Source organism: Moschus berezovskii, chromosome 27 (genome assembly GCF_049115385.1).
Source record: "Moschus berezovskii isolate FMDL1 chromosome 27, NW_MosBer_1.0, whole genome shotgun sequence".
Lineage (NCBI taxonomy): Eukaryota > Metazoa > Chordata > Mammalia > Artiodactyla > Moschidae > Moschus > Moschus berezovskii.
In genome coordinates, this window is record NC_142486.1 from 3,532,267 (window position 1) to 3,544,139 (window position 11,873).

Below are 11,873 nucleotides of genomic sequence, written 5' to 3' on the forward strand. Positions count from 1 at the left end.
GCCCGCAGCGTGGCAGGGTCGGGGGCGGGGCGGAAGAACAGCTGGAAACGCCGGCGAGGCCCAGGGCCGCGCTGCGACGCAGGTGCCCACAGAGATCTAGTTCCCGCCGGGCCTCTGTGCGTTCTGATACCCCTAGGATTGGGGTACCCGCTCCCAGACGTCCGCCTTGCCACTTAGCTCCCCAGACCCGAGCCTCACAGCCTCAGTTTCCCATCTGTCAAATGGGGAGATGGTTTTCATCTCCTGAGCTTGTGTAGATGTTAAGTACAACAGCCAGCCGGCGCAGGTGAGGGGGGAGGGAGAGGGGAGCTGCTTCCGTCCCCCCATTCCCATCCCCACCCGGCCCCCGAGAGGGCCCTGGGGTTCGCGGACCCAAACCCGCACTCAAAGGGCTGCGGGGAGGCCGGGAGACAAACAGTGAGTGCTCAATAAATGCAGCTCCGCGCCCTTAGAGGTGTGAGTCATGCCGTCCTGGCACTGGGCTGGGAAACAGCGCCTTTGGGTGTCATCGGGCGCCACCCCGCCGCGGTGCGAGGTGACCCCGGCGGGAAGCCACCCCTCCCCGGCCTCAGTTTCCCTCTGGGTGAATGGCGGGGCCGGGCCGGGCCAGCTGGAGGTGGGGAGGGGGAAGCGGGCCAGAGGACGGGCGGCCTTCCGGGGAAGTGCGCGAAGCTGACCCCCCGCCTCCGCCGCCGGCCGCCCCCTCCCAGCGGTGCCCGCAGCCCGTCGGCCGGGGGGCCCGGGCGGCCACGTCCGCCGCCGGCGAGTGCGCCATAAAAGGCAACCGGCGGCGCGGCGCGCGGCCAAACTTAGTCATCCGGCCCGCGGGCCGCGCGGCGCTCGCAGCGCTCAGCTTCCTCCCCGAACTTCCCGTGTTCCGCGGGGCCCCGGAGGGCTCCGAGGTGGGGCTGCGCCTTCCGACGCGTCCCCGCTTCTCCGAAGGGCCGGCCGCGGCTGGGCCCTGGCGGGTGGCACCCTCGGGGAGGCTGCGGGGAGGGGGCTTGGCCCGGGGGGTCTCGGGCTGGGGACCCGCCGCGGACACCCGTGGCCCGTAGCCTGGCCCCTCAGGCCGGCGTGCGGGCACTTTAACCCCAGAGCTGCCTGACAGCCTGTCGCCAGGGCGCCCTCCAGAAGATGCCTGCAAAGGAGGCCGGGGTCTGCGCTTAGATCAACCCCATCAAGCCTCGGGGAGAAAAGTACAAGGCGGTCAGGTCCGGTTTGCAAAATGTAAAAAATACTTTGTGAAACCACCCAATACCGGCCTGCAGGGGCGGAGATGCGACCTACGTGCAGGGTCAGGAGCGGCCTTAGGCCGCAGGGCTCAGGGTCCCCTTACAGCCAAAGCCAGCCAAGGATGACAGCAGTCAGGATGGTGGTCGTCTGGGGTGGGGGTGTGGGGGAACCTGCCTGGGACAGAAAAGGCCTGTGTGCTAATTAGGGTGGTGGTCCTAGGGCCTTCCACTCAGGACCCAGCTGTACAGTCAGGGCTGGTGACCTCTGCTATAGATTAAACTGCACCGAAACCAAACTGTAAAAAGGAGCGGGTGCACAGGACACTCCCATTTATCGTTCAGGGGCATCTAAACAGATGGCAAGGGGCCACCAGGGCTTCAGGGTGGAGGTGGCAGGGGGCGTGGAAGGGTGGAGCATCCATTGATTCTGATACCTTGTATTTCTTCAAGAAAACAGAGCTGAATACGGTGAAATAATGAGCAGATCTGGGGGTGAACTACATTCTTCTCTAGACTTCTCTGTATACTTGGAATATTTCACATTTTTCAAAAAGGAACGAGTGAAGCACGGAGCTGGGAGTTGCGCACGGCGGTTAACCTCTCTGACCCTCAGTTTCTTGTTCTGTTTGATGGGCCAGCATCATCCCTCGGGCAGGTGTGTTAGAACCATATGGAGGGGTGCATGCCACGTGCTGAGCCTGAGCCCGAGGCACCCAGTGGGTGCCCCACAAAGAGGAAGGGTATCAGGCCCCCTTTATCCTCAGTGCTTCCGGGAGAGAGCAGGACTTGCTGGGGTGGGGAAGGTCTTTAAGCCGTAGGCTAAACGGCCTATGATGGCTGGGTCCTGGGGCAGCTAAGGACATGCCTCTTGCCGGATGCTTTCCCATGGCCACTACTTGTCCAGCAAGGCCTGGGGGAGGCTGGGCAAAGGGGTGCCATGGACAGGGTTGCCTATGAAGGTGTCTGAGCTGTACAGGAGTGGCTAATGGCCTGGCCTGGCCTGGCCTGGAAAGGCTTGTGTTTCTGACAAACGGGGCCAGCCAAGCCGGGCCCTGCTGTCCTGTCCTGGCTGCCCTGTCCCTGGGGTGAGGGTCACTCCAGGTGAGTCTCGGGGCCGGCACGTTCAACAGGACACAGGCCTGCAGGTCGTCTGGCCTCGGACTCCAGGTGGCCGGGTCCATAGGCAGCTTCCGTGGGCAGCGAGGACACACTGGATGGTGCGTGCCACCCGGTCAGTCCTAGAGCCCTGCCTGCAGAGCTCAGTGCAGGGGGCTCCAGAGGGCCAGCTAAACCAGCAGGGAGGAAACGGGGGAGGGTGTGGGGTCAAGAAAGGGCCTTTGGGAAGGGAGAGGAAGAGAAAGTAAAACGAGAGTGCTTTTCCTCCCAAGACTTAGGGGCCCTCACAGGTGGGCGCCGCACCCGGGCGCTCTAATGAAAGCCACCATGACCCTGATGGGGAAGGAAGACCCCCAAAGGCAGCAAGGTTAAGTGACTAGGTCCAGGCTGACCCAGCTAAGAAGAAGTGTGAGCAAGAGAGAACTGTCAGAAGCGTGGCCAGGGACCACCTAGTAGGAAGGGGCCAGGAAGCAGACCAAGTTGAAGGGGAGGCCCTCGGAGTAGCAAGAAGGAGCAGGGGGTCCGGGAGAGGGTAGTGGTCCCGGGCAGAGAGAAGTGCAGGCCAGCCAGATGGGGCCAGCCTGGAGGCAGGACCAGTGGAAAGACACTGCTCTTGGGTGCCCTCTAGTGGGCACAGTCTTCCCTGGTGAGGTGACGTCCCCACAGGATGCACTGGGGACCAGCTGCATTCTCCCTGTACCAAGCCCAGAGTTTCATAGGCACCCCCCGTTCATGGCACCCCTTTCTTAACCAACCCTCACCCCCACAGGCCCTACCTCCCCCACGCCTTGCTGGATAAGAAGCGGCCGTGGGAAAGCATCCAGCAAGAGGAGCATCCTTAGCTGCCCCAGGGCCCAGCCATTATCCACCCGCTGAGCTCTCCAGCGGTAGCCTCCCAGCCACCCTACTGGGGTGAACATTTCTCTGCCCCTTTTCCGGGTGAGGAAGCTGAGGTCTGGGGAGTACCAGGAACGCCCACCTCTCATGCCCATGAATGCACCATGAAACTGGACGCCGAGTCTGGACACCAGGGTAGATGCAGATGAAGCTGAGAATCTGGGTTTATTAGTCTCCCCGCTGGTGAAAGCAGCCCCTCCGCCAGCATCTGATGAATCCAGCCTTCTCTGGGTGGAAGGTGCTCCAACGCCCTCACCTGAAGGGACCCATGTTACAGGCTTTAGCTCCACCATCCCTGGGGCCTTCAGCCCCAGAACTAGGGTCTGATTTCAGCATGTCCCAGGGGCTCAGTGGTCAAAGTTGACCCCAGAGGAAACAGTTTATACTCCAAGGGAAAGACAGATGTTGCTAATTTCCATCAACAGGAACCTTGGGCTCCATGGAGATGGGCTCTACCAGTGTCAGGTCCGCGGGGGTGACACAGGGGCACAGTGCTAGCGGACTAGGCTGGATTTGCAGATGTGAGCGTGCATCCCGGAGTCAGGATGTAACACATCAGCTGGCGCAGCTGAAAGGGCCTCCAATAATTCGCTTGGTCTGTTGTCTGAAGTTACATCCCATCCCATCAGTGGCCAACATTCACTGAGGCAGGCATGAAAGAACGTCCCAGGCATGATTGGAGGGAGAATCAGAGTGATTTAGCGTGTGTGACCTGCATGCCTCTGAGAAATATATCAGCAAGGCAATGCCAGCGTCCCCGGGCACCAGCAACCATCCTCTCTGGGCTGCTGTGAGGGGGCGGTGCTCTACTGCCATGGGCTTCTGATCCCAGGGGGCTGATGCCATCCTGAAGGGCAGAGGCCAAGCACCGACCCTTAAGTGCTAGAGTCAAGGTGGGCAAATTACACAGAGATGGGGCTATTTCCAGAAAGTTCTGGCCTGCAGGAATTTTGGATGGCAGCTAATGGATCATGCTGTTCTTAGGAATGAAGTAGATTTGCCACATACTAACTGATCACTTGAGTTATAAAATCAGAAAACTGGCGATCTGTTGGGCAGAAATCCCACTGGAGTCCACACACCCTGGAGTTTCCAGGGTCGGGGCATCAATTCAACGTATAATAAAGAAATACTTCTGTCGGTCCCTGTATCACACATTTGCGCTTTCAGCTTGTGCTTGCCGGTGCTAAGTCATTCAGTCGTGTCCGACTCTGTGCGACCCTATGGCCTGTAGCCCGCCAGGCTCCTCAGTCCATGGGATTCTCCAGAGAAGGATACTGGAGTGCGTTGCCATGCCCTCCTCCAGAGGGTCTTCCCAACCTAGCAATTGAACCTGTGTCCCGTATATCTCCTGAGTTGTCAGGGAGGCTCTTTACCACCAGCGCCACCTGGGAAGCCCCTCAACTTGTTGACAACTGCCATTGTTGCTGCTGCTGCTGCTGCTGCTAAGACGCTTCAGTCATGTCTGACTCTTAGCAACCCCACCAGCCTCCTCCGTCCATGGGATTTTCCAGGCAAGAGTACTGGAGTGGGGTGCCATTGCCTTCTCCAACTGCCATTGCTACAGAATCCTTTTGTAATTCCTTTGTAACTCTATGTGTTTTATTTTATTCACTGAAAGGCATGATTCTTATTGTCTGTGAATGGATGAGCGGCTCAACAAGATGGGTGTGGTGTGTAAATATAAGATAGAATATGATTCGGCTTTTTAAAAGGAAAGAAATTCTAACATACTCCACAAGGCCAATGAACCTTGAGGACATTATGCCAAGTCACAAAACAGTCACAAAAAGACAAGTACTGTACGATTCCACTGACCTGAAACAGCTACAGTCACACAGAAACAGAAAGTAGAAGCGTGGTTGCCAGGGTCTGGGCTCTGGGGCCAGGGTGAAAAGGGGAATTTGGGTACAGTTTCAGGTTTGCAAAACGAAGAACTTCTGGAAAGTTGTTTTGCAAGGGTGAATGTCTTACTGCTAGGAAGCTGCAGTTAAAATGGGCTCAGTCAGTTCAAATACTCAGTCGTGTCCGACTCTTTGCAACCCCATGGACGGCAGCACGCCAGGCCTCCCTGTCTATCACCAACTCCTGGAATTTACTCAAGCTCATGTCCATTGAGTTGGTGATGCCATCCAACCATCTCATCCTCTGTCGTCCCCTTCTCCTCCTGCCTTCAATCTTTCCCAGCATCAGGGTCTTTTCAAATGAGTCAGCTCTTCGCATGAGGTGGCCAAAGTATTGAAGTTTCAGCTTCAACATCAGTCCTTCCAATGAATATTCAGGACTGATTTCCTTTAGAATGGACTGGTTGGATCTCCTTGCAGTCCAAGGGACTCTCAAGAGTCTTGACCAACACCACAGTTCAAAAGCATCAATTCTTTGGCGCTCAGCTTTCTTTAGTCCAACTCTCACATCCATACATGACCACTGGAAAAAAACATAGCCTTGACTAGACGGGCCTTTGCTGGCAAAGTAATGTCTCTGCTTTTTAATATGCAGTCTAGGTTGGTCATAACTTTCCTTCCAAGGAATAAGCGTCTTTTAGTTTCATGGCTGCAGTCACCATCAGGAGTGATTTTGGAGCCCCCCAAAATGAAGTCGGCCACTGTTTCCACTGTTGGAAATGGGCTAGGAAAAGGCAAATGTTATGTGTATATTACCAGTTTAAAAAACACAGGATGCAATAAACACAACAGGAACACTTAAAATATTTGCTTTTTTTTTTTTTTTAAAGCATGATTCTGAGAAGGATCGCCTCAGTATCCTCAGATGCTAACGGCATCCGCGTGGGTGAAAGGTTAAGAGCTCCCGTGCCTCCAATTGGAGGATCCCGACAGGAATTCCGGAGCAACCAGGGATTCTGGGAATGGTAGTTCACAGCCCCCAGCAGGAGCCTCGCGGAGAAGAGCGGGCTTGGAGCTGGGAGACAAAAGCTCCGAGAGCGACATCGGGTGGGCGGGGGGTTCGCGGGATGCACGCTCGGCGCGCCCGGCCCCCACGCTGCCCGCCGGTCTCACACGTTCCCACGCGCACACACACCTGTGCACTTGTGCCGTGCGGCACGCGGCGCTCCCGGGTTGCATTCGCACATCTTTTCCAATACAGGTGCCCATCCGAACGTGTGCGGGGCAGGCTCGCAGATGCTTCCTCGTTCTTCCCGGAGACATCCCTGCTGGAGCAGGGGCCTCGGCAGTGACCGGGAAGGGCCCGGGGCTTGGGGGGTGATGCGCAGGAAGAGTGTGCCAGGCAGAGGGCACAGAGAGTGCAAAGGCCCTGAGGCGGGAGGCTGCGTGGCCAGCGGGATGGCTGGGGGAGAACGGCAGGGGACGAGGGAGGCCCGGCCTCGTCGGCCAAGGAGGGGCGTTTCGACAGGCCGGAGGCCGGGTCTCGCAGGTGAGCGCCGGGCCGCTGCCTAGTGAATTGAATGACACTTATTGTTCTCCGCGTGGGCGCTGCGGCGGCCTCCGAAGTGACTCAGCGGAATTCCTGGGCGCTGGGGGTGGGCGGCAGGGATGCTCCGAATAGGCTGGGGAGGGGGTGTTGCCCGCACAAAGGCCCCACCCCCGAGCTCTGGCCGCACCCACCCTGCAGTTCTCCACCCGCCCCCCACCCACACCCCAGCTTTGGGCTTCCGGAGGGACCCGCGGGAGCCGAGGAAACGGGGGTAGCGGTGGGGGTACAGCCCGAGGGTTCAGGGAGAGAGGGAGGGAGCGGGGAGCCCGGGGGGGCCTTCTCCGCATCCTCGGGGACGCCTCATCCTTGAGCCCAGACTTGGGTGGAGGTTGGGCTTCCTGGAAGGAACTGGGGTGTGGGGGGGAGACGGCTCTTTTTTCAGTCCCGGAGGCCCAGGCCTTTGGCGGGGAGCTGAGCTGGCCCAGTCCGGACTCCCTGAGTGACTCAGCTGGATCAGGGCCTCCCTGGGACTAACTTCTTCCCCTAAATAAAGGGAACCATTCAGTAAGCACGCTCATGCTGGTGCTAGGTCGCTAAGTCTCATTCAATCATAAAGTCGCACTTGGCATTTGGGTGGGTGCGGGGAGGGGGCCAGGGCAGGCTGAGATAAGAAGGTCTGAGCACTGGATTGGGGGCCCTGGTGCAAATATTCTAAGAACTGAGCCTCAGTTTTCCGATGCATAAAATGGGTATATATAACACCCCCAAGAATGAGACTTGCTGGAGGAAGCTGCACACACACGGTCCACGACCCGGGGTGGCCGGACTGAGAAGGTGAATAAGTGTACTTCATGACCCAGCTCCAACCTGCCCTCCTTAGAGAAGGCTACCACCACCACCAAGACAAAATGTACGGCCTGTTCCCTCCTAGGGACCGTACCCCCCCAGCCCCCAAGGACCCCATTGCCCTCTCCACTGCCCGACCGGGCTGCGGGCCGCCTGGCGGCCTCCAGGTGGCGCTGGAGACGCGCCTGCCACGCCAAGCTGGGAGGGGCTGGACGTGTCCTTGGGAAGAGGGGTGCTGGGGAGGCCACCCCAGGCACACGGAGAAGCCCTTTGGATACCCACCCTCTGCCCCCGCCAGAAGTACTGCGTTCAAAAAATGCAAAGTACGAGTAAATACACATATGTATTTATGTGGTCAAGTTACAACAGAACAGGCCTCATCCTGAATTGGGGTCTGGAGTCGGTGACAGATAACTGATTAGGATACTTATCGGAGCACGGCGGTTTAAACAGGGCCTGGAAAGATGAGTAGGATGTGGAGCGGAAGGGAGGGGGAATTCTAGGCTGGAAGGTGGGACTGGTTCCAACAAGTACAGAATTTTTACAGGAGTTCATTTCCCGGGTAAGAGGATGGAATTTCGCAAGTGGAGTCTAATAGGGGTGGGTGATGGCCTAACCTCACCCAGCTTGGGACTGGCCACGGTTTGTCTCAGAGTGGCCTCAGGGACATGGAAGGTGGTGATCCATCAGTGTGGTATCCTGGCCCCACTGGCATTGCACTCTGATGAAGAGATACTGAGAAGTCACCCTGGGGATACAGCCGGCTGGCCTGTCTTCCCCCAACCTGACATCATCCATAGCTCTCCAGGGCCCTTGAGACAAAATCTGGGGCCTCAGCTTGAACCTGCCTGCCAACGGCCACGGGACATTTCCTGGCAGATGGAGACCAGGAACTGTGTCTGTGGGGTGCTGGACCAGGGGCAGCCTCCCAGCTTCTTGGGTCAGAAAGGCATAGAAAGGGACTTCCCTGGTAGTCCAGTGGCTAAGACTCCGTGCCCTCTCAATGCAGAGGCCCGAGGTTCAATCTCTGTTGGGGAACTGGATCCCACATGCTGCAACTAAGAGTTCGCATGCGAACTAAAAGGTCCTGCATGCCGAAACTAAGAATTAAAGCGGCCATGAGAGAGAGACAGGCATAGATGAGGAGGTCTTAGCGCAGGTGCTCGGGTGGGCCGGCAGTGACTCTGGCCTTGGGGTAGTGTGTGTAGTGGGGTGGTGAGCACTGAGGAAGAGCGAGGCCTTGATTCCCCCACCACCACCTCGTGCAGACTTGATCAAGGTCAGGAGGTAGAAAGGCCCTGTGCTGGGAGGCAGGTGTCAAAGTATGATTTTCAAAAACTTAAGATCATGACTTTCATACGATTAGAAAATGAACATTCGTGAAAGATTTCATTCAACTCACTAATGAGGGAACAGTGAAATGGTAACATTGACACAAAGAGCATTTGTGGACCTGGGGTTTATATAGTCAGTTCAAAAATACTAGGAGGAGATTCCTAAATTCCTGGCTTCCCTAGTGGCTCAGTGGTAAAGAATCGGCCTGCCAGTATCGGCAGGGGACAAGGGCTCGATCCCTGGTCTGGGAGGATTCCACATGCCCCGGAGCAGCTAGCCTCGTAGGTACCAGTATTGAGCCCGGGCCGTAGAGCCCAGAAGGGCAGCTACTGATGGCTGTGCTCCTAGAGTCTGTGCTCTGCGAAGAGAAGCCACCATAATGGGCAGGTCAGGCCCTGCAAACTAGAGAGTAGTCCCCACTCTCTGCAACTAAAGAAAAGCCCGTGCAAAAATAAGCAAATAAATAAGTTTTTAAAAAAGATTCCTAAATTTGATTTCACAAACCACCAAAACTTGACTAGTATCCTGAGTAACCTTTGGTGTTATCTTTTGTCTTAGACACAAATCTACAAGTTAACCTGTAACTTCACCAAGTTTGAATCCTTAATTAAATGTAAATAAGCAAGGCTCCTTACACACAATGTAGTCCTGCTCCAGGCCTCATTTCTAGGTCTCAGATAATCTTTCTGACACAGGAGAGATGGGTACTCAGCTGGGCCCTGGCACATGCCAAGACTGGGAACAGTTTTCACTCTTTCTTGCCTCAATTTCCTTAACCAAAGGATTGGACCATATCTTCTTGCTCTGACAATCTCCTCCATCCCCCAAGATTGATTTTGCCTTCCAAATATATACCCAAGACCCCCAGTCCAGTCCATTCCCACCCATACAGTAGCCGCAGTTCAATTCAGTTCAGTCGCTCACATGTCCAACTCTTTGTGACCCCCATGGACTGAAGCACTTCCTTGTCCATCACCAACTCTCGGAGCTTGCTCAAACTCATGTCCATCGAGTCGGTGACGCCAACCAACCATCTCATCCTCTATCGTCCCCTTCTTCTCCTGTCTTCAGTCTTTCCCAGCATCAGGGTCTTTTCAGTCAGATCTTCACATCAGGTGGCCAAAGTATTGGAGTTTCAGCTTCAGCATCAGTCCTTTCAATGAATATTCAGTACTGATTTCCTTTAGGATGGACTGGTTGGATCTCCCTGCAGTCCAAGGGACTCTCAAGAGCTAAATAGCCCCACTCTTGTCCAAATGTCTTAGGGACCCCTGGGAAGCTAGTGACGACTGGGTTCAGAAGGACTTGAAGCAGTCACAGTCTCCAGCTCCTCCAAGGTGCTGTGTGATTTCAGGGAAATTTGGCCCCTCTCTGGGCTTCCAAGTTTCCAGTGGGGCAGAGGGCAGGCCTGCTGTTGGGAATTTGGGAATCCCCCTCCCCAACCCATCTCCCCCCTTTCAATTGGATGCCATTCAACTGAAATGGATTCAGCCCCTGGGGAAGAAAGAACTGATAAGCAACTAGTGGTCAAGAGCTCGGAAAGGACTTGTGATCTAAGAGAATGAGATTCCCAGGCGGCTCATTGGGAAAGAATCTGCCTGCCAGTGAAGGAGATACGGATTCAGTGGGTTCAATCCTTGGATAGGGAAGATCCCCTGGAGGAGGAAATGGCAACCCTCTCCAGTATTACACACATCTAGCACAAACAATGCTCAGAAAGGATCCAGGAAAGCCCCGCTTCTGGTCCCAGTTCTGCCAGTGCTCTCCTGAGTGAACTGAAGGTGTTAGCCACTGTGGCCCTCAGTCTTCCTACCTGTGAAATGAGAATGAATTATCTCCCCAGGGTTGATGGGCTAACATGTCAGTGAACGTCTTCACATTGCAAGAAATGGAAAATCCCAATGCATCTTTTCTAGAACAGCAAATACGGCTTCCGTAGCTGTCTAGAGGTAATGGGATGTCAGGGATGGTATGATCGGGGCTCTGGCTTAACTTCTGACTCTCTAAGCATTGTCTTCTCCCCCATGGGTCAGCTCTGCCTACAGGATGGCCAAATGCTTGCTGCAGGTCACATCCATAGGGCACATCCATAGCGCACGGTGACTTGGGGCAGAGGCAGTGCTCTGGGCCAGGGTGCCAAGCATGCCCTGGGATTGCTCCATAGGTTAAAGCATCTGCCTCCAATGCGAGAGACCCGGGTTCGATCCCTGGGTCGGGAAGATCCCCTGGAGAAGGAAATGGTAACCCACTCCAGTATTCTTGCCTGGAGAATCCCATGGACGGAGAAGCCTGGTAGGCTACAGTCCACGGGATCGCAAAGAGTCGGACACGACTGAGCGACTGAACGGAACGGAACGGAGGTCGGGCCCATTCCTGAAGCAATGACTGTGGACAGGGAGGTCAGGGTGTGGCCCCAGGCTCAGGAGTCCAGGGGAAGAGCACAGAGTGGAAAGAAAACCTGTGTGCGGTGCATGCATGCTTAGTCCTGTCACGGACTGTAGCCCGCCAGGCTTCACTTTCCATGGGATGATCCTGACAAGAATCCTGGAGTAGGTTGCCATTTCCTTTTCTGGGAGATCTTCCGGACTCAGGGATCTACCCGGGTCTCCTGCATTGCAGGCAGATTCTTTACCATCTGAGCCACCAAGAAAAACCTCAGCTGTCCTTAAAAAGAAGGGGAGGGTTGGATGTGGGGTAGGAGCCCTGGGAAGCATAGTGGAGGTGGAAAGGAGAGACTGACAAGGAAATCCTTCAGGCGGGTTGGGGATGCGGCCATCACCCAGCCTTGGGGTCTGTCTGGCTGGGAAGGGTCTGCAGTAGCTGAGGTGTGGAGGACGGAAGGGGCTCCGGATGAGTGTGCTGCTGGGGGGGGGACTCCGGAAACCACGCCCAGAAGGAAGGCAGTCAGGCCCTGCCAGGAGCCTCCAAGCTCGCCGCACCTCCAGCTGCGCGAACTGCCGCCTCCGCCAGCAGGAAGCGAGCGGGGGAGGGGAGGCTGCTCGCGGAAGGGGCCGGGAAGGGCCGTCCCGGGACTCGGCCGGGGCGGGAAGCGAT